The sequence below is a fragment of the Leptonotus elevatus genome, chromosome 17 (assembly GCF_054856555.1).
Source record: "Leptonotus elevatus isolate MCC_2025b chromosome 17, RoL_Lele_1.0, whole genome shotgun sequence".
Taxonomy (NCBI): Eukaryota; Metazoa; Chordata; class Actinopteri; order Syngnathiformes; family Syngnathidae; genus Leptonotus; species Leptonotus elevatus.
Window position 1 is genome coordinate 4,913,953 of NC_141255.1, and position 22,509 is coordinate 4,936,461.

General features: G+C 42.4%; 1 protein-coding gene across 3 annotated transcripts in view; it reads right to left on the bottom strand.

Moving 5' to 3' along the window:
* The window catches only part of LOC147159399 (tudor domain-containing protein 5-like), a 154,952-nt gene that overhangs the window by 60,141 nt on the left and 72,302 nt on the right, over nucleotides 1–22,509 (bottom strand). For 2 of the 3 annotated variants that reach the window (XM_086058809.1, XM_086058812.1), the window contains exon 3: nucleotides 909–963. The exons of the other annotated variant lie outside the window; for it this stretch is intronic. The gene's annotated coding sequence lies outside the window, so the exon portion shown is untranslated. The remainder of the gene's footprint in view (nucleotides 1–908; nucleotides 964–22,509) is intronic. 3 annotated transcript variants of the gene reach the window in all.

Sequence of the window (22,509 nt, forward strand, 5' to 3'; positions counted from 1 at the left end):
ACTTACTAGACGAGACGCACAACATGGCTGTGGCTTGAAGACATGGCTAAGCTAACAAGATGTATCAAAACTTACTCGACGAGACGCACAACATGGCTGTGGCTTGAAGACATGGCTAAGCTAACAAGATGTATCAAAACTTACTCGACGAGACGCACAACATGGCTGTGGCTTGAAGACATGGCTAAGCTAACAAGACGTGGCCAAACTTACTAGAGACAACATGACTCACGTAAAACCCACACTGACCGAACAAACCCCACAAGGGGAAAACACACACTGGTGGACGTGGTTAGACATAACGAGACAAGGGGAGAGACTAGGAACACATAAAAACACTAACCACAATAAAAAATAAAACCCAAAAACAGACAAAATCCCACAGAACCAAAACATGACACTGGTAGTCAATGTTATTATAGCAGACATTCATGAAAAACATCCAGCAGTGGTACGGACAGAACTTTACAAAGTCATATATTTTTGGTTGAACATTTTGATGCTTCAATACACAAGGTTGTCTTCTTTTGTGTTTTATTTATGAGTCTGAAGTCCGTATCCGACTGAGGGGGGCGAACGTACGCGAAGCAGGCGAATGTTGAGTTCCCGTCAGAGCTCGTTCAAGGTCGCAACGTTAAACGTTCTCTAAAGGTTCGACATAATGCTTTTTCTTGTCACAAGAAAAAGCAAGCACACTTTGTTGACAGCGAGAGAGAGAGAGAGAGAGAGAAATTTAGGAGTAAAACTATATATAAATATATATATATACTTTCCATATTGTTTAAGCTAAGGCCAGAGTATCATTTTCAACTAACAACTCAAATTGATACATTCGACTTCTTGATCAATGTATTTGTTGAATGCCTCCTAATGACTCCACTCAGGAAGACAAGCCGTTTTGAGCTCACCTGCTTCACCTGTAGGCGTCGTCAAGGTTTGCAACGTCGCAGCTGCTCCTGCCACCTGCGAGTGAAAGAAACCAGACAAGAAAGGACAACAAGAGAGAGAAAGTAAAAATGATAGAAAAGGGGATAAAAGGGAAAGCAAAATTGAACAAACGGATAAAGAGCGGAAGCGCAATGAGGACACAAAAATGACCAAAAGAATAGATATTTTGCAACACGTAATTAAATGGAGGCATTCACAAAAGAGTCGGCTTTTTGTGAAAGCACAGCGGCCATATAATGGGAGACGTTTTTATTAATTCCCATGGGTCTCTTTTAGGCACTTGGTATTCAGGGATGTCGTTATCCAAAATCTACAAAAGCTCTTATCAGCTCTCCTAATGCTGCCTGCGTGTGTGTGTGTGTGTGTGTGTGTGTGTGTGTGTGTGTGCGTGCGTGCGTGCGGCAAGCAATCTCTGCTTTGCATTGTGCAACTCTTCAATGCTGTTTTGGGGACGAAGCTAAATGATGCACAAGACGAGAGGACACAAAGGCATTCTAATGCCACATTTCCCCCACAGTGACCTTCAGCCTCATCCTCGCTATCAAAATGTGCTCTTAGAAGTCCACCCCCCCCAGCCCCCCCTGAGATGTTCAATGTCAGAACATTCATTACAGGGCTCAATGGGGCACATCTCTTTCATTTAGGGCTCCATAACATGTCGCACTGGAGCTCTGCTATTATCTGTTAGCGCATGAGGCCACAGTGGCGGCCGTGTTTGGATTTGCGGAGAGGAAGTGGTCTACCTGTGAGGGCTCCTTCTGTCCTCCCCAGAGAAAATGAGATTGATACAGAATTATACGGCCACGTCCCTGTCCGTCCTTCATACAAAAGCCCCTCGGAATTATCCGGAATGAATACGTTGTAGACACAGCGTCAAACAGAGACGGCAACTCTTCACTCTCATTGGCTGATTGCCATGCCCCTCAACAGGCCAGGCTCCGCCTTTTAAGCCACACACATTCAAAGTCAACGATCCTGTAGTGTATGATGTGAGGATTGCAACTCCAATTGGACAAATCTAATGTGGCGACCATCCAGTCCATTAAAAAAAAAAAAAATTTTTTTTTGCTCTTTGTTGCTATTAATGACTGTATTTTAAGTTATTTTGAGTGAACAACACTGTTAAATACGCTGTACACTGACTACATTTCATTGTGTCCAGGTGTCATTTCTTCAAAGATATTAACTCACTCACCTGCAGCCATTTTGACTGAAGCAATCCCCTTCGCTCCCGGCTGTTTTACTAGATTTTGACTGCTTTCGCAAGGCCCACAGAATATTGTGTGCTATTGCTATAAAAACATGGAACCTACCAAAAGAAAGATTAGAGTCTCTTCTTTCATCAGTAAAAAAAAAAGTATATTTCTATCTGTTTCCGGTTTGCTGGGTTAGCTGAGTTTCAGCATTGTTCACAATTTTTTGGGGAAAACAGCTTGTTTGCATGGCCTGGTTGATCTCTTATACTCTGCTGCCACCTGCTGGCTATTTTTGTAACAACTACCATCGATTCAACCGTTCTCTGCAGTTTAGAGGCTGCATCAAAGTCTTCTGTATGCTCTAGCGTAAAAAACAAACAAACATGAATACATCTTCGGGAAACTGGCATTTTTTTAAAAAATAGAACGTATTTATACGTTTTTGGGAGCAAATGAGTTAAATATCTGCAGAAATGTGAGGGGTGTACGCACTTTTGTGAGCTATGCAGCATACCACTAGCACACAGACATCTGTTATGGTCACGGAATTCCCACGTCATCCACAATTTCCCCACATATGACAGTAAAGCCATAACATTGCACTTGACAAGACTGCAACAACTTCCCGCCTACTTTCCACCTCGCAAAATCCGGACCGACAAGCACAGCGAAGAAGTAAAAAAAGTCAGTCGCAGACAAAAGTAATAAAATGGTCAAGTCGATAGCTGGATGAACTATTTGTCTTTGTGGAACCGATATGTCCTCCTCAGGTCCGGACGTATCAAAGCCCGGAGCAGCGCAGGCTTTATTGAAACTCGGCACACTTTCCCCTCTCTTGTCACTCTGTGAAGACGGGCTGCAATAAAGGAGCCCCCGATATTAGTGCGCGGGGCTTGAGAGAAGCACAACAGCTGACATTGATCAATAACATTAATATGGGCTGCAAGCTGATTTATTGCTTCTGTGCCAACAAAAGAGACAAATAATATGATAAATATTGTGCACAGTGTATATATATATATATATAGATATATATGTGATTTTTTCCCACATTTTTTTAAAACGGCACTGAGTATGTTGACCGATGTTTTTTTTCGCGTATGCATTTTTGAAAGCAGAAGTTCAATGTGAAAATGAGTTTTGGACAACGGTAAATAAATGATCGTTATGTAGCAAACCCTGAGATGTTTGCCGTCTGTGTGGCCTCTCAGGAGCGTCGCGTTGCAAACGTCTTACAGGGAGCTGCTTTGAGCTTTTAACCAGAACAAGGTGCAAATGGAGGGCCCCTTGTTTGAGCAAATGGGGAGGTAGGTGGAGTGGGGAGGGGAGGGGGGGGGGTTGTTCTTTTGTGCATTAGAAGCACGAGGAGCTGCTCCAAATACTCCTCGACAGGAAATACTTATTTAACATGTTGGTTGGGGGGGAGGAGCTAATCTATTGATTGTCCTCAGTTCAAGTTCAAGGCATGTTTGGGAATTCAAATCAATGTTTTTGAATTGTTTTTATGCTTTGCAAAGGGAACTGAAAGGAAGTCTCCTTGTCATGTTTCAGATGTTCAGTAAGGTTTCGATTAGGGCTTGGCCATAGTTGGCTCTTCAAAAATGGGCTAAAATGAGCCGATTGTGTGTGTGTGTGTTTTTTTTTAATGCATTAACGCATTACAGTCATTCATATCTTTACTGTTGTAAACATAAAGAGACCAAAAAAAACAAGTTACTTGATTCATTTAATATATTTCTTTAATTAATCGACCGACTCATCGGTTATCGGAATTTTTTTTCTGCAAACTAGTGAAAAGTGCATCTCCTCTTAGCCCTTTGATAGTCCTGGGATTCGGGATTCCAGACACAATAAGACAGATGATTTTCTTTGCCGGCTTGCCGTTTGCGGCTGCGAACACAAACTACTCCTGCTACAACTTTTCCGAGCCCTTGTTCAGTCAGTGTTTATTTTCTTTCCAGGCTGGGAAATTGAGATGGGCAAATGCTGACGGTTGCCCTTGTTGCGAGCTGGCAGAACAAAGTGGACGACACGGGGAGGAGGAGTAGCAGACAGCAAGCGGATGATGAATAATGGAAGAGTGATGCTCCGTGACCTCGCCACCTCCTTTTTTTGGGCGTCTGATAAGAATTCTAACAGCAAGTTGCCGCCGGTTTATCCCGATGTGGCGACGGGGCCACTTGCAGTGACAGGCGTCGCCTGGGGGGGGGGGGGGGGTCTGGGGGGGTTCGGGGGGTTCACAGAGAAACAGAAGATGCGGCATTTTTGAAAACGTCTTGGCGTGTTAGGGCTCAATGGGTAACTGTCGGATGACATTGGCTTTTCTTTTTGCCACAATGGAAGCCATGGAATAAAAAAAATCATATGCTAATGGAGAATTGTAATAATGTAGTTGCATGCCTGCTAAAACGTGACTGCGTCTGCTAGCAGCTTGATATCGTGGCACGATATCACTGTCATCCACTATCACGCACATCTTTTCAGCATGGACAAACATGGACAGCATCCCTCAGATCCCATTAAAAATAGCCTTTGTGAGACCCTCAAATGTGAGGGGCACCCCTGACTATTAATACCCACGTGGCGGTGCATTATTTGCAAAGAAAGGAAAAAAGCTGCTCTTTGCCTGCCCTTTTCTCTCTGCCGCCAACCATGAATGTTGGATGTGGCAGCGGCGCTTCCCAGACTGCTGATGCCTCGCACGCACGCATGCCGGCGTCTATGAGCTATTTGTGTGGCTCCGCCTCCGCTAAGAAGCTTCCTTCAAATGTCCCGCGGGGGGGAGGTTTAAGGGGGGATCGACCGCGATGGCGAGGACATGTTGAGGCTCAAGTCGCTAAAACACAGCCGCTGTCCTTATTACCTCCAACAGGGGCGAGAGAGATCAAACAGGAAGTCACAGAGGGATAACAGGAAGCTCAGGCTAACAGGCAAGTTAGGATAAAAGGACGCTTGAATTGGCCTCAATGGGCAAATTACTTGGTGGCGCTACGGCAGAGAGAATGGAAATCAATGGAGTGGTACCTAATGAAATGGCCATTTCATTGACAACTCGTGGTCAACATACATACACATGGACAAAAAAACTATTGTAATCAGAAAATCAGTTTTGAGTTGACGAGCTGAATTGCTACATATTAACTCATTCACTGCCATTGACGGCTATAGACGTCAAAAAATCATTTAAACTATTTCTATTAGTTAAACATTTTTTTCCCACTTTTGTTAACAAGAGTGTGAAAACCTAGAAGTTTTTTATTGTACATTTAGAACAGATATAAAATTTGTTATTAATCGCGAGTTAACTAGTCAAGTCATGCAATTAATTATAATTTTTAAAAAATTGGCGCCTCGGCTATTAAAATTTCAATTGTAATTAATCACATGACTTCAATAATTAACTCACGATTAATCACAAATTTTATATCTGTTCTAAATGTACAATTAAAAAATTTTTTTTTTAGGTTTTCATACTCTTATTAACAAAAGTGGAAAAAGTGTAAAATTAATATAAATATTTCAAATGAATTTTTGACGTCTATAGCCGTCAATGGCAGTGAATGAATTAAAATCGTTATCAAGATACGTGTTGAATCATATTTTAAAGTCGTTAGCAGCACTAACTGGATCAAAGTGCACAATATTGAAGCCCCGTAACCCTGACCGGTAGCCATTTAATCTGCACTTAATTGAATCAACGGTGACGTTGCAGTTCCAAATCTCACAACATTCCCATTCCCTCGGGCCCAACAATCACCAAATGATCCTTCATCTACAAACGCGTTCTGTCCCTTTCAATAGCAGCCTTCATGTCCAATGTGGGTGGGGTTCCGAATGCGCGGTCCTGGCAGGGGGGCACGCTCCATTTCAGCCTACACTTTTCAAAGAAACCTTTCTCTTTCTCACTCACACCGTCAGCCCTCTCGAGGTTTCAAAGCCTCTCCGTGTCGCTTTGTGGAGTCGTCCTTGCGCGCAGGCTTTTAGCTCACGCCGATGGCCGACGCGGTGCCTTGCATGGATGAGCGGGACGCTTTTTGCTGGAACGGGACGGGGGTGTTGCGAAAGCTAGAAGCGACGTCACATCTGTGTTCAGATAGAGCAGGAGTGACAAATAGATTTTCGTTGTGGGCCACGTCGTAGTGTTGTTTTCTCTCGGAGGACCATCATGGCTGTGAACACCATATTAACATATAATTTAAAAAAAAATAGCAGTAATAAATGTAATAATAATGCAAAGATTTGTGGAGACTGGGGTCAAGTTGTGTTTTACAATTAAAAAAATGTGCAGAATTTCACAATTTCACTTCATGATTAGATAGCTCTTAATATGAAAAGAAAAATGGACTGAACTGTCACCTATGTCTTACAAATGCAATGATGCCATCTAGTGGCAGAAAAATGACCTCAACACAAATCAATGTCACACTTGTTTTTACAGTACATCTTTTAACTCCAATTTTATGAATTATGAAATTACTGTATCAATGATGAAAAGATGCAGCCATATTTCTATTTAACATTTTCCCCACTTTAATGTTAACAAGAGTATGAAAACTTAGGGGAAAAGATTAGTGTACATTTTATTGTACATTTAGAACTGATATAAAATATACGATTAATCGTGAGTTAACTATTGAAGTCATGCGATTTATTACTTATTAAAATTTTTAATCGCCTGACACCCCTATAATATTACCTACCGTCGCTGGCATGCAGAATCCAAAAAAGCCTTAAAATGTCACAAAAGCAAACTTTGGTTACATAATTTCGCTAAACTCGCTAAAAAGTCATACTAAAATAAGGAGATTCTTAAACAGAAATTAATCTGAAACTTGTACCTTAAACGGATCAAATCTATTTTCATTGATAATTGTCTAAAAAAAACGTAATAATAATAATAATTTCAGTTTCAATATAAAATTATGTGGCCGGCCGGATCTGGCCCCAGGCTTTGATTTTGACACCTGTGAGAAAGAGCAAGCCCCTCCGAGCCGCATGCTCTCGTAAATATTTGACAACCTTTTGACCTCATTAGTCATGATGGTGAGTACAGTCATACGTCTTAGTCCTCCACTGGAGATACAGACAGCGTGTGTATGTGTGCGCAATGGATCAGAATCACGAGGTAGCTTCAGTCGGTGACCTCCAGGCCAGCCTTGTTAAGAGAGTCTCTCGGTAGCATCAAAAAGTGTACTTAGCCGGGCGGAGATGAGCACAAACATGGAGAGTGAAAGATGACAGAAAAGTCTGGGAAGTTATTTATAGGCCCACTTTTGTCCCTGGGCTTGTATTGACTCCGAGTTGCTCTCGTGGTCTATGATAGCATGTGCTATGCTAAAACTAAGGATGCACCGAAATTAACATTTTGGGCCGAAACCGAAAATGAAAAATACTTGGCTGAAAACGCCGAAAAGATTTATGCCAATTTTCACTATATTTGCATTTATTATAATTAATTACAATTATTATAATATTATTAGCACTAGTATTTTAACAAAGCATAATATAAATTTAAATGTGCCCACACCGTAAACATGTTGACTAATGGTACATTACACCAAACGAGGGGTGAGCATTTTCTGGCGGTGCGATTGCACTTGTTGCGTGCGGCACACTTAAAATCCGCACATTCACATATTCACCAACGTCTAAAAATAGATAAATACATTTCAAAAAGCGGAAGCGTTCGAGGGGCAAAAGTGTTAGCATTAGCTGAAGTATTTAGCACGGCCACCGGGATGCCGGAGAAAAAGTGGAAGCATTCGAAGGGCAGTAGTGCTAGCATTAGCTAAAGTAGTTAGCACGGCCACCGGCATGCCGGTGAAAAAGTGGAAGCGTTCGAGGCACTCTAATCAAAGAAAAAAGAGAAGGCGCTGTGGCTCACCTGTGGTGCAGTACTCGGCAGCGCTCTTTTTTTCGACCCACTGAAATGCTGTACACTAAGTGACGCCCTTCTCCTCCGGTGTGCGCAATGAAGCGGCTGCGACCGACGGGTACAAACTCAAACGGTGAAACGCCTGCGAGATGCGTTCGCTGTTTTTACTTGCGTCACCGCAACATCCTATTTCGGCCATATTCTTTCGGCTTTAATTTTATTTCGGCCGAATGCTTCACTATCTAAAACATAGCTATAGGACAGTAGTTGTTTACATTGTTGAAGGTCATGAACCCCACCGGTTTCCTATGCTTATTCATTGAAACCTTCATTATTAACAAATAAAATGTTTTTTTTTTTTAATGAACAAAATTAATAGGGAGTCGCCTTTTCATGGAATCTGTCTCTCTTCGCCTTGAATTGTGAAAGTGATGGCAGCAGTTGCATTGAAAACAGCAGAGGCCCCAGGATTGATCCCTGTGGAACACCATACGTTCTGTTATACATGTGAACTCGTATTGCACAAATTCATCCACCCCGTTCTTTTTTTGCCCGATATAGTTAATATGAAGGGTTTAACATGCCACCACAAAAAGCGCTCCAAATGCCCTGGCAGCACATATAGGCCAAGGAATCCACCGAACCCCTGAGGTTCGATTGAACCCAGGTTAAGAGTTTTTATTTTGTTGTTTACTGTGTCAGTGTCCTGCGGACGTGGTCAGAGCGCCGTCGTGGCCGCGTTGTTCAAAGCTGCTCTCCTCCCACCGCAGAGTGCTCACAACGTTAATGTCAAAAACGTGTTCTTGGGGCCACAGCGAGGTGGGTAACATGGCAGCTGTGAGAAAAAAAAAAAAAGGACCACAACCGAGGGCTAAGTGTATTTCGTCGGTTCAAGACGAGGTTACCGCACGTGTCTAAAGCGGACATGGTGGCGCGTTGCAGCGAGTGCTGACCACCCAGAGGACCGGGTCGTCTTACTGACGTCCCCTTGCTCCATTCTCTCTCACCCCTTCACTTCCTCTCTACTTAGCTCAAGCCGATGTGTGCCGAAGTCAAGTTTAGAGGCAGGGCAGCCTCTTATGAATAAATGAGATATGTGGGTGGAGGCAAAAACGTGTGTGAGCTGGTTGCTTTTTGTGGTACGTAATATAAAATGCACAACAGCAATTACATCTCGTATACTCAAAACAACCACTAAATTTAGCATTTCAAATCCCCTAGATTAATGCTAATGCTAACTAATGTGACAGTGTGATAAAAAGTTATCACATAAAACTGGAATTATAGAGTGCTATCTTTTCTTCATTAAAATACACAAGACAACATCTAAATAAAACAACTTCAAACAAAATAAACTAAAATAGGACCAAGCTTGAATCTTGAACGTTGGTACGACAGTTAGCGCTAACATCTGTCCACTCTAACAGATGACAACATTTCAAAGTGTCTTGGATTTGGCCTTGCAAACTCCTGACCCAAAAGCACTGACATGAGCATCAGTGGCCAGCCAACCGCGACACAGACAGGCCGCCCGCCGTTTTTGGAGGTTAGCGGGGGCAGACGTCCAGCTGGGCCGAGCGCGGCCTTTGCCGTCCTGCCAACGGGCTCGTCGGGAGAGGCGAGCGAGCGGCAGCCAAGATGAAACCGTGAAAACATGCACGCTTCATCAAAACAAGCGTGTCTAACTTGTTTATCACCTGACACAACGGAGATAGAGTTTTAACTACATACTGTAGGTGGACAACAGATATATTAAAAGTCTACACACTCCTGTTGTAATGCCATTTTTTAATTAAACAAAATTACATCAAGATCATTTCAAAAGATTTTACATCATTAACACGACCTACAAGCTATACAACTCAATTGATCAAAAACAAAAGTGAAAACTGAAAAACGTACATACAATAACCTTGTTGCAAAAGTGTGCACACCCTCACATGCGAAAACATTCGCTGACTCTTCGTTGCAAAAAATGCTGCACAGCCCTCTTCAGGTCACTTCACAGATAATGAACCATGAAAAATCTTCTTGCCACCTTACCGCAAGGACGAAGATGGGAGATTGTTGTCACATGCACTAAACAGTCAGTACTTGCCAGCAATTCCTGCAACTCCTTAACGTTTCATCAATTTTTATAAAAAAAAATTCATTTGATAATGACAAGAACTTTCAATTTCAACACAGACGCTTGCAATGTGAATGGTAAATGCCTCACATAATGCACAAGTCTGCTTCCACCAACATATGCAACAGCAGCAGCAAGAGGGAGGAAGCCGCCAGCCGAGTATTATGGAGTCATGTGATCAGCCTCTCTAATTATTTCAAAATGAATATTGACGGCTATCAATTAGCAAGAGATCAATCAGAGCGGCCTTAATTACCACACAGCCTGCTTAATTCCATCGCTGACAACAACCACAACGGAAAAAGTGACTTTCCCAAAACCTTCTTCGACTTTTCTTCACTTTTCTAGCAGAGGCTCAAGAAAATCTTAAACGGCAAAAAACGGCCAAAACAAAAGCTCCTGGAAAAGATGTGAATCCGTTTTCGGATTTCGCTGGTTGCGACGCCTGACATCGCTCATGAATGGCTGATTTATTCCGGCCATTAACAAAACGGCCACTCCTCACATTATGTGAGGCAGTCCCCCCTGACGTCCGTCCATTTTTTGTAGATTTTCTCATGTTTACGTGACCTCTCTGATCAGTTTAGTAGGATCGTATAACAAAAAGCAATGCAGCATAATTAATTTGTCTATTTTTTTAGAACATATGTACTGTATAAACAACGCCGAAACTTTAATGCTGAGATTTTATAACATAATGTTCTACAAGCAAGACTTTAGTGTCTGAATAGTTTGTATTATTTTCTCTGCCCCAACCTTGCACAGACTGAAAATAGGCAACTTTTTCCTCTCTTCTTTTTTATCCAATTTGTTGTCTGAAGGTTAGCCAAAGTGGCAGGCCTGCTTGTCTATAAAAGTTCTTTGATTCCCCCCCCCACCCCCCGCCCCCCATTTACCTTGCACAGTGATCTTTTGTCGACATCTGTCTGACATCAAAATCTCCGCCCACAAAGAGACATCTTAGGAGTCCAGTCACTCTCACTTGGCAATGAACTCAAACCGGAGGAGAATCAATGAAGCCCTCCCTCATCAAGCTATTTTCCAAGCTCTTCTCAAAGGTTAAAATAAGTGGGGATTGGCTATTTTTGTTGTCATCCTTTGTCTCCCGCCTGTAGTGTTCGTTTCCAAAATGATCCTTGATTTTGTGATGGCCGCCTGTCTGTTTTCACTTGAGTGGCCTTGTCTTCCGCGTGCCTCATGCAAAAATGATATAAGCGACGGGGGGGGGGGGGGGGGAGAGCGGGAACAGAGACAGGATAAGCAGACTTGTGGGAGGAAGAGGAGACGGGGGTAGATTAGGCGCACGATAAACAATGACAAAAGCACAAAAAAAACAGAGACAAGTGGCACAAAAGGGGCGCGTGGAGGATATATTTAACACATCTCCCCGTCTTCAGGCATCCATAGAAATATTGCCCGGCTGTGGGAAGCAGAGATGGTAGATTACTTTTCCTTAGAAGTTATCAGGAAAACGGAGAATAAGCAATTTCTTTTTGACTTAGGATGAGTCAAGCTCTGACATCCTTTTGACAGCCTTGTCTGACTCCGCCGTCTTTAATAATAACCGCTCAAATCGGCGCCGTAAAAAAGGCATATTTTGGAATGGTGCTCTCCTGGTAAAACTACGGTACAGTTGGATGCGTTTGTCCAACGTGTGACTGGTGGACGGGACGGATCTGAGGCAAGCGGCGGCGTGAAAAGAAGTGGAGCGCTCCGGGCGCAGCTGTTCGGCATGACAACGGGGGAGACAGTCTGGACACTTGTTACTTAATTATTTAGGATGGCACATCATCCAGATCACTCCCCCTCCCCGCTGAAGTGCGCGCACAATGAAACATCCCCAAATTGTCTTTTTTTTGCGCAGTGCACAACAGATGGAGTCATCCGCACGCGTACACGCACGCACCTAGAAAGCACAGGTGTCAAATTCGAGGCTCCTGGACCAGATTCAGGCCACCACAGCTTTCAGCATTCACACATTAATCCTATTTTTCTTCCGCCTATTATTTTGACATGCATCTACCTCCGTGTAATTCATCCAATTCACGTCATTCAAATGTCAATTTATTCAAAAAATTCACGCCTTGCAGGCTATTATTTTTCTGATTCCAAAAATTTACAGTTCTCCCAAAATTCAACATTTTCAACCCCCCAAAAAATCCTATTTATCCCCAAACATAAAACTTAATAGACTCACTCATTTGAAGTTCAAAACATTCAACTCATTCAATCCACCTTGGGAATGAATTTTTGCCCAAAATTCCTATTGACCAAAAATTCAACACCCCCCCCCCCCAAAAAAAAATCCCTATTCATTCCCAATGAAAATATTCACATCACTGTTCCAAATTGAACACATTTAATTCACATTGATAACGGTTTTCAACATGCCGAAAATGTCCACATCCCACAAAAATTCCTCAGTCATTCCCATTCTGCATCATTAAATGTCATCAATGTCCAGTTCAGGGTGTACCCCACCTACTGCCCGAAGACAGTTGGGATAGGCTCCAGCACGCCCACGACCCTCGTGAGGAAAAGCGGTTCCAAAAATGGCTGGATGGATAAACGTCAATAATGTCATTCCACATCATTCCAAAGGAAAGATTTAGGAATAAAATATTTCAGCTGTTGATGTTTCATTTTGAATGTCATACATTTGGAAACAAAATAAAACATAACCTCCCCTTGCCATACATGCAAACGTACTCAGACTCATTTTTTTTCTAGTGAGGATACATTTTCAGTATGTGACTTCAAGGTTACAGACTGAGCTGTAGCGTCTTTGCTGTAAACTTCTTTTGGGGTGCAAATAGCAGCTAAAGTTCCCAGAGTAGTAAACTTTTCATTGTTTACATTCCTTCACTCCACTTCTTCTATGGCAACCCTAATACTGTCTACCAGGGAATAATTAACACCAAGGAATTTATGAGAGTCCAGTGTAAAAAAAAGAAAAGAAAAAGAGTGCAAACATTAGAAAAAGGCTGTTTTTTTCCCCTCCCTCTATTTTTCTGGCCACAGTCGGGTTTGTCTGAGAGGAGCGCCAGTCAAGTCCCGTTCACTCAAGTTTGCAGTTAATTATTTAGGTTTTTATCCCCGCTTCTTCGCTGTAGTGCTTTTAGCTACAAGCGGCGCAGGAAGTGTTGCGTTTTGCTAACTTCCCTGAGCAGGAAGGTAGTTGAAGGGATGCAGGTTTTCCGACTCAGTCCCGTCTGTCCCCGCCACAGTTTTGCGGCGCTTGAAACTATTTGTTTTGAGCAAACAAGCAAAGTTGCGTAAAGCTGTTACACGTAGATGACGTCGTCAATTTATCAGAAATGATGTTCAAATGTTGCTGTCCATACTGTATTTCCATATTTTGATGATGGATAAATGCATTTTTACATTAAAGTTCAGAAGGAGTGATTTGAAGTGGCTTCATTTGCATTTTTAAATTCACATGCTCTCATACATTTAGTCTGGTTAGGAACAAATTATGTATTTGTGAATTATTAACCTTGGTCTCAAATGTTGATGTTTTGGTGGGATACAGAGGATTTTCAGATTTAAAATTGGTGTTCGTGTCATGATTCGGTTCTGTGGGTTTGTTTTTTTGTTTGTTTTTTGGGTGTTCTTGTTCTCTTTTGTTTGTGGTTGGTGTTTTTGTTATGTGTCCCTTGTCTCTCCCCTTGTGTCATGTGTCACCACGTCCACCTGTATATGTGTGCTTTTGTCTTTGCTACATTGTGGGGCCCAAACACGCAAGTTTTTCCAGTTTTAACTACCATTGTGGGGACCGACTTGAAATTGTGGGGACATTTTGGTGGTCCCAACAAGTTCAGACCTCTTTTTGAGGGTCAAGACTTGGTTTTAGAGTTTAGGTTTGAAGTGGGTTATGGTTGAGTTTATGGTATGGAATGGGGGTAGGCAATTATTTTTGATGGTTGGGGTTAGGGGAAGGGGCTAGGAAATGAATCATGTCAATGAGATGTCCCCACGATGATACAAAGACAAGTGTGTGTGTGAGTGTGTTTCTTCACTGCCCCGTGTGTTGACCAATTAGTGCCCCTCCGCCACTTGTGTCTCGTCCAGGTGTGCCAGCCTAAGTCAAGCCACAGCCACAGCCACAGCCACAGTCAAGTCACAGCCACAGCCAAAGCCAAAGCCAAAGCCAAGCTACAGCCACAGCCACAGCCACAGCCACAGCCACAGCCAGCCTAAGTCAAGCCACAGCCAGAGTCAAGTCACAGCCACAGCCACAGCCACAGCCAGCCTAAGTCAAGCCACAGTCACAGTCAAGTCACAGCCACAGCCAGCCAAAGCTAAAGTCAAGTCACAGCCACTTCTGTTCAAGTCGAGTTTTGTCGAGTCAAGTTACGTCAAGTCCAGTCCAGTCACTCCACATCGAGTCCAGTCACGTCGTCTCACAGTTGCTTGTTCACCTTGACTTGGTTAAATAAATTCACCACGTTTACACATTCACTGCGCCTCCTTGCATTTAGGTCCACATCTCAGACTCTACCACAAACCCTTGACAGTTCGATTCAAACCATGTAAGAAAACAGGCCAAAATGATATTTACTGAAGTACACTTCTGCAGAGGCGCTAATACGACGTGCACATTCTCTGACAATGAGGACACCACTGCCATCTACAGTAGTGGATGTGCAATTACACTTTATTCTCGTAAGGCAAAAAAAAAACAACGACAAAACATGTTCCCTGGGGTCACACACACACACACACACACACACACACACACACACACACACACTCACACACACACACACACACACACACACACACACACACACACACCTTCAGAGGGGCCTCCAGACCCCACCTTGGAAGGCATCATTGTTTTTTCCGTGGACTGATTCAAAACAGCCCCTCACTCTGCACTAGATGTGCTATGTAAGACGAATAATAGCTTTGACCCTTCCAAACGTCCTCATTCTGTATTCTCCTCGTATTTTCTTTTTCTCAGCTTGAATGGCACCCACACCTTCCTACAGGAAAAAACAAAACGAGGACGAGAATAGTCACCAAGGTCCTGATCAATAAATGTAGAGATAGACTAAGGAGGCTAAAGAAGGATCAGAGAGGGGAATTTGGGACGATAACGGCTTGAGAGCGCCAGTGCTCAGCAATCATCCCGAACATGACAGCTTGTAGACCCCAGCAATTATTTACCTCGGACAAATCAATAGCGCTCTCTCCGAAAAGATAGTCATCAGCAGCACTATCTGGAACACACTCTCGCCTCTTAGGAAAATAAAATAAAAACCTCAGCACACGTGAAAACACATTTGCGAGCTGTCATTTTTAACAGCGCCAGGCGCCTGAACAAAGACGTTTTCCAGAAAAAGGCCAGAGTAACTACATAATGGCGAAGTGGATTTGCTGCTGAATGTCACACTTCAATGGAACATGAAGAATAAATCAAAAGAGGCCGTGAATGAAACAGGCCACACAAAAGGATGCACATCGCAGATGTACACATGCGGCTCCTAAGCCCGAGCTACACGCTACCATCTTGTTGAAAGCAAGCTACACATGAAATCGACTCGCACTGTGCGATGAAGCTTGCTTTGGATCTCGCCTACGACACGGCGAATGTTAAGCCGCAAACGCTGCGTCATCAGTGTGAAGCCATCTCATTCTTTTAATCTTTTCTTGGGTATTCGGGGAGACAAAAATTCAAGGGCCTGTTTTGTTGACGCACGTTGAAAAAAAAAGAGAAATAAAGTCAAGTCAAGTTGAGAGAATGTCAATTGATTTATGTTGCTTACGCCACACTTGAATTGTGGAATTTTGAGGAAACTTTAGTAAGTTAAAAACTCTAATTAAAATAGATGAGTAAACTGTCATTCATAGTAATTGGTTCATGGTTCATTTGCCTTTATTTTACCAAAGCGATTTTTTTTTCATAATAAAGATCAATTTATTGCGTGTGTTTGTTAAAAAAAAAATATATAGGAAGAAGACATTGAAAAGAGGGGGAAAAAAATTAATTTGATTATTTTCACCCTTATCAATTGGTCAAAATCAGGGGTGTCTAAACTTTTTCCTTTTTAATAGTTTTGAATTACATTTTTTTATATGAGAGTTTTATTATTATTATTTTTTTTGACAGCTTTGGTCATTTTAGCCTTTTTGTTTGTTTAGCCAAATGTTTTAAACAAATAATTTTAGGATTTTTCATAATTTTGGGGTGGTCCACAGCCCTGTATCCCACTAGAATAGATCTGCCCCTGCCCTGAGCAGATCTCCATAGTCATACTAAGATGGCAAAATGGTGAAAGTAGTTTTGACTCGAGGGTCTTGGTTAATCGTTAATGTGATATGCTCATAAATGAGACCTTGACAAAAAAAGCAGAAAATGAAAAAAACTTTTTTTGCTTCTGGAACTGAAAACTTAATGTGGCCTTATAAAGAGAAACATTATTTTAGCGTAATTAAAAAAAAAAATTTTTTGCATGTGTGAAAAAGCTCTGTTATTATTATTTATTATTAGGATGTGTCAAAAGTTTTTTTTTTTTATATACACCGCCAGAAAATGGACCGAAAATGGTCCCGGGGTCGTAGTTTGGTCACCACTGGCCTAAATGGCAGTCAGGATTTAATGGTACCGCAGCCGTATGATGTCCACGGCATGTGCGGTCTCGTCACCCTCTGGGATGGCACAAGCAGTAGCCCACGGGCAGTGTTGCCAGTAATGAGCACAGACCCCCATTACAGCATTACAGTGCAGGTAATTCATGAAAAGCTGCTGCAACGAGCCCCCGGGGGAAGCGTTTAGGGAGGAGAATGCCCTTCTGGAAGCAGATTTGAGGATTTGTAAGTGGATGCTTTTGACCGCCCTCCTTTTCATTTAGCCTCACCTGCACCCTGGCCAGCTTGTCCTCTGCACCCCCCCCCCACCCCCACCGCCACCCCACCCCCCCACCTTGTCCAAGCCCCGAGCATTGATTGCTGCAGATGTGCTTGTCTTTGTGTTCCTGTGTGGCGTTATCTGCTTACGAGGGAACATTTTGGGCTGTTGCGGAGGTTAAACACTCGTGGCTCAAGGGCGAAATCCTTTATGAGCACTGCCGAGTGGCCCAGAGCAGAGCTTCCACATTCGCACATATAGCCACATTTGTTTGACTCTGTCTTCCCGCCCACTTTGCTCCTCCATTTTTTTCCGCTTCACGCCACATTAGGTCAGCTTCCCTGAACTCTCTTTTGTTTCAATTTTTTTCTTCTCCACATCCCGTGTGGCTGTGCTGCTAGTCTATCCTCCCACCTGTGGTAGTTTCTCACCGGCACGTCTTGTATTTGGTGCTTTTCCCCAAAAGGGGAAGCGCCAGACGAGGCGTAAAGCAGACCCAATCCTCTCAATTACATCTCTCACCTTCCTCGTCCTGCCTGTCAATCCATTTCCTCTGCCGTTTGTCACCTCCTCCTCCTCAACTCCTACTCTTCCCCAATTCTGATGCTTTTTAAATGCAGTGCACATTTTGAAGTCCATGGAGAATAAATAGTGTGCAGCAGAAAGGATACTGTTACTAACACACAGTCCATGTTTAGACTCTTTACCGTGTAAGGCCAAATAAGTTGCCATTACTTGTTGTACAATCATTTTGCACACAAGTGCAAACTAAAAACAGTTGGGTCAAAAGTAACCCAATTATGGATCAAAAATGGACCGATCCACTTTATGGGTCAATTTGACCCAACTTTTTTTTTTTTTTTACAAAATTAGCAATTTTTTTTGACCCAAGTAAAGGATCTGACCAATATTTACGTTTTGTTGTTTTGCACTAAAAGGCCAATTTATTGACTCAAAGTTGGGTCAAATTGACCCAAGTGGAGTATCGGTCCATTTTTGACCGATAATTGGGTTATTATTGACCCGACTGTTTTAAGAGTGTAGAGCAGCATCTTGTCAGCAAAAAATAAAAAATAAAATAAAATAATAAAAAAATTACATTCACACTGAAAACTGTGGAACAATTGGCCCACATTAATGCATGTACACTGAGAACTGCATTGGCTCAAGGGGGGAACCCTGAGGGACTCCAGGGGCAGGGTGTACCACTATAAAATGACCATGAAGAAGGCATGAAACCATTTTAAAAGCCTTTCCATTCATCATTGCGTATGACGTAGTCTCTGTTCACACTAAAGTCAGAGAGAGAGAGAGAGAGAAAAAGGTGTAAAGGTAAAGAAAAAACGACAATTCCAAAAAATAGGTCAGTCTAAATTAAGGATCCTTAAAATACACATTTCACGTGGGATCGAGGCAGCGTTGGGATGAGTTTGCCACCTTGTAGGGATGTCTCTTTCCTTCTGTGAAACGAGGGCAAAATGGTGAAGGGCAACCGGCGAGATTTGGGCGGACAGATGGAATTAAGTGTTTGATCCGCGAGGGAAAAAGGGAGGACAGCGGTGGAAAGGTAGGGTGGGCGTGGCTCAACGAAAAAAAAACAAAAAAACACACATCTGCTATTCATTTGGAAAGTTTCCAAAAGGCGCTAAATGATTCGCAAAGCCCCGTGGAAGAGCGCAGAGCAGCGAAAACAGAAGGAAACTGATGTTTGATTGTACAGTAGGTGGACTCTTCTTCTGTTATTTTTTTCATTAGATGTTATTATAAAGTCCCCAAACTTGAGGGCAAATTCACAATAGAACAAAAGCGAGGGCACACATCTGCAGGCGGACGCCCACCGAGGAAGAAAGGCAAATGAGCGTCGTTCTATGTACTCGGTGAGTCACACAGCTGCTCCCAGCAAGTCTTCACAGATATCACCCCCCCACCCCCCCGAATTAAATATCGCTCCTCCAAATCCTACTCAACTGCCACACCTACAACTCAGCGCGAACGATCCAAGCGTCAGAAATGCGGAACCTCAGGAGAAAGAGCCGCACACTCTCAGACGCGCGTTTTGCCAGGAGCCAGCTGGTGCTGTCATGTCTGATGGGCTGGAACACAGACGGAAGACGGAGCCCGGGCTGGGGAGGAATCGACGAGGATGGAGGTGTGTGCGGTGGGTGGAGGTGGTGGAAGGGAGCGCGTGTTCGTGTGTCTGGAAAATGTTCACAGGTGGAGGACGTGAACAGGAAAAGCTCCAGTATTGATGACTGAGAAAATTGCATCAAACTCTGGCAAGTCGTTGCTGCAGCACTGAGTAATTGACAACCTTTACCGCGGAACTGCATTCAGGAGGCGAATTATTCATCACAAACAAACAAATAAAGCACCTTCGCATCAATAGCATTAGCTCGTAAAAAACACACGAGCGCAAACTGATTTGAAGTCACACACGGGCAAAGAAATATGCGCGCGAGTACACAAACCCATCAGTCATTACATTTACACACAACAATAAATGTGAAGCTCGTCGCAAACCCGACTTGAACCGGACCATCACAAATAAATTACCGCTGGTGACTCACACCCGCACATAAGATATCGGAGCTGCACATACAGTATATTGTATTTCATCACTTTTATTTAACCATGAAAAGATTGCATAAGAGTGAAGGAAGAAGCAGAGAGAGGATTTGGATGAGAATATATTGAGAGGCTCACCCAAATCGATTATCAGATTAATCGGCAACTATTTCACAAGTGAGTAATCGTTTGGAGCCATTTTTTTTATTTAAAATTGTCCAAATTCTCTGATTTCAGCACATCAACAGTAATTGTTGACTGGTTTCTGGAGGTTTTTTTTCCTGAAAGAAGACTGATTATCTTTTGTGTTTAATCAAAATAAGACATTTGAAAACATCTGTTTTTACTTTGGAAAACAATGACCGAACAGTTCAAAATCAACCCCCCTTTTTTAAACCACTATATGAATACGAAGTACAAAAATAACCAACAATCACTGGTTAACTCATTTGCTCCCAAAAACGTATGAATACGTTCTATTTTAAATGTTTTAAATGCCCCAAAGATGCATTTATACATTGTTGTTGTTTTTTTAAATGTTTTTTTTTAATGCTAGAGCACACAAAAGGCTTTGATGCAGCCTCTCAACTGCAGAGAAAGGTTGAAGCAATGGTAGTAATCACAAACACGGCCACCAGGTGGCAGCTGAGTATAAGAGATCAACCAGGGCCATGTTGCAAAAACTGTTTTTTCCACAGTTTTAAACCCATTTGTGAATACTTTAAATTTTAGCTATATTATAATGCTAATTGCTGCAAAAGGGAAACTGATAGAAAAACACTTTTTTTCCTGATGAAAGAAGAGACTCTAATCTTTCTTTTGGTAGGTTCCATGTTTTTATAGCAACAGAACACAATATTCTGCGGTCTGGCAAAATCAGTCAAAATCCAGTAAAAAAAAAAAACGGGAGCGAAAGGGGGTTGCTTCAGTGAAAATGGCTGGGAGTAAACAGTAATCAGGGAGAGAATGCTTTTGTAATACATTTTAATGCAAAATTTAAATGTACCAGATTAGTCGATTAATCGACTGAATAATCGATCGATTAATCGATCCTAAAAATATCCCATAGTGGCAGCACTAATTCGCTTAAATGTATCCGATGCGGTTGGTACATCACAACAGAGACTGCAAGCTTCACTGTTTCATCCACAGGTACATATGGAATTATAAATACGGTTAAGCAGTGTTGTAAAATACTATTTATGTCTACTTTATATCCTGCATTTGAAAATGTCTTAAGCTGCGGCGCACAACGCTTTCTGAATTCAAGGTGAAGAGAGCCAGATACTATGAAAAGGGGCCACTCGCACCTGTTCACTTAATATGTCTTGAATTTGAAAACATAAATAAATCACATTAAATTTTTTCGCAAAAAGAAGTATTCGTTGAATGTGCATGGGAAACTGGTGGAGTTTTGTACCTCCATCAAGGTTAAGAGCCACTGAGCTAAGGACAAGCAGTATAAAATGTATGGATAGATAGTAAAAATGTGGAAATAAACCGGCGGCGCGAGGTTGATGGAAACCAAACGGCAACGTTGTCATTATCCCATCATCATCTCTCCCGCGCCTATTTGGACCAAAGCTCTCCTTCCACATAAGCCGCTCAGCTACCCCGCTCGGGCGAGGCTCAAGATGGAGGGATTTGGCCTTCTTCTTCCCCGCCGCGCCAGTTCATTACCGCCGCACGGGCGGGTGAGAGATACGCTGCTGTCAAAGTCAAGGGTCAGTTGCTGTGAGCCATTTGACGCGACGCGCCGTCCAACGTCATTTGAATGTATTTGGAGCGCATGTTTGCTTTCATCAAAATTGCATCAGGCAGCCTTCGGTGTGAAGGCAGCAAGACGCGCAACGTTGAGGCTGGGGACAAATTCCGCAGTGGTCGCAGGTGCATTTGGAAGAGGCCGAGTTTCATTTATTTTTTAAACTGCGGTTGTGTCCCTGAATTGAGTTGCTTGCCACTCAGCGGCAAGGAATCTCAAAGAAGGCCACACGTTTTTTTTTCCTTCACTGTGCAAAAAAAAAAATATTATGATTCATCATTTAAACATCAATAATTCAGCGTTGAATCCATTGTGAGACCAACAAAACCCAAATGCAACCAACAAAACGACAAGCCGACACTTGCCTCTGCTGCACGGTGCATTATTACAGCAAATACAGCAAGTGGCAATTATCCCAAATATGGATGTGGGAAATTAAATATGACGAGATGCAGGCGACCCATCATCTCCAGCATTGTCTTAAAAGTGATGAGTGCAGTCTATTCTTCGCGCCGTGTCACAATGATGTCAATAATGCGCTCTTTAGAGATCTTGACGAGAGTGCAATCAATTTGGGTAAAATTGTTTTCATGCAAAACAATGTTCTACAACGCTGATTGGTTTATTTTGGCTTAAGTGACCCTGCATGGCTCTCAATTATTTTCTTCTTTCAGATGATTTGTCTTTTTATGCTTATCATTGTGGGAGTCAAACAAGTATGACGGAGTATTGGGGCCACGTATAAATATATATATTTTTTTTTAGAGGGCGGGGCAATATTCAGAGAAAAAAAAATCGTAAATTTGCGTGTTTATAAAGTGGCAAATTTGCGAGAAAAAATGTCATAAATTTGCGAGTTTATAGAGTGTCAAATTTGAAAGAAAAAAAACAAAAAACTACACGTAGCGTACTACTCGGTTTTCAAATAACGCGATAGTAATGGCTTTGACAATATCATATTTGCATTCGCGCTAGGAAGCGTTGGGTACAGCCAGCGACAATCAAGCATTTACGTTAATTTGTTCAAATAAATATTTACTTGTACATTTAGGTTTCCAGAATAATTATTTACACATTCATACTTTTTTTTTTTTTACAAGTAGCGAAGTTGATGTGTCGAATCTGCTGCTCTCCGTCATTCACTTGCATTTACCTAAAGTATGCTAGCTGCGGATTGGCTAG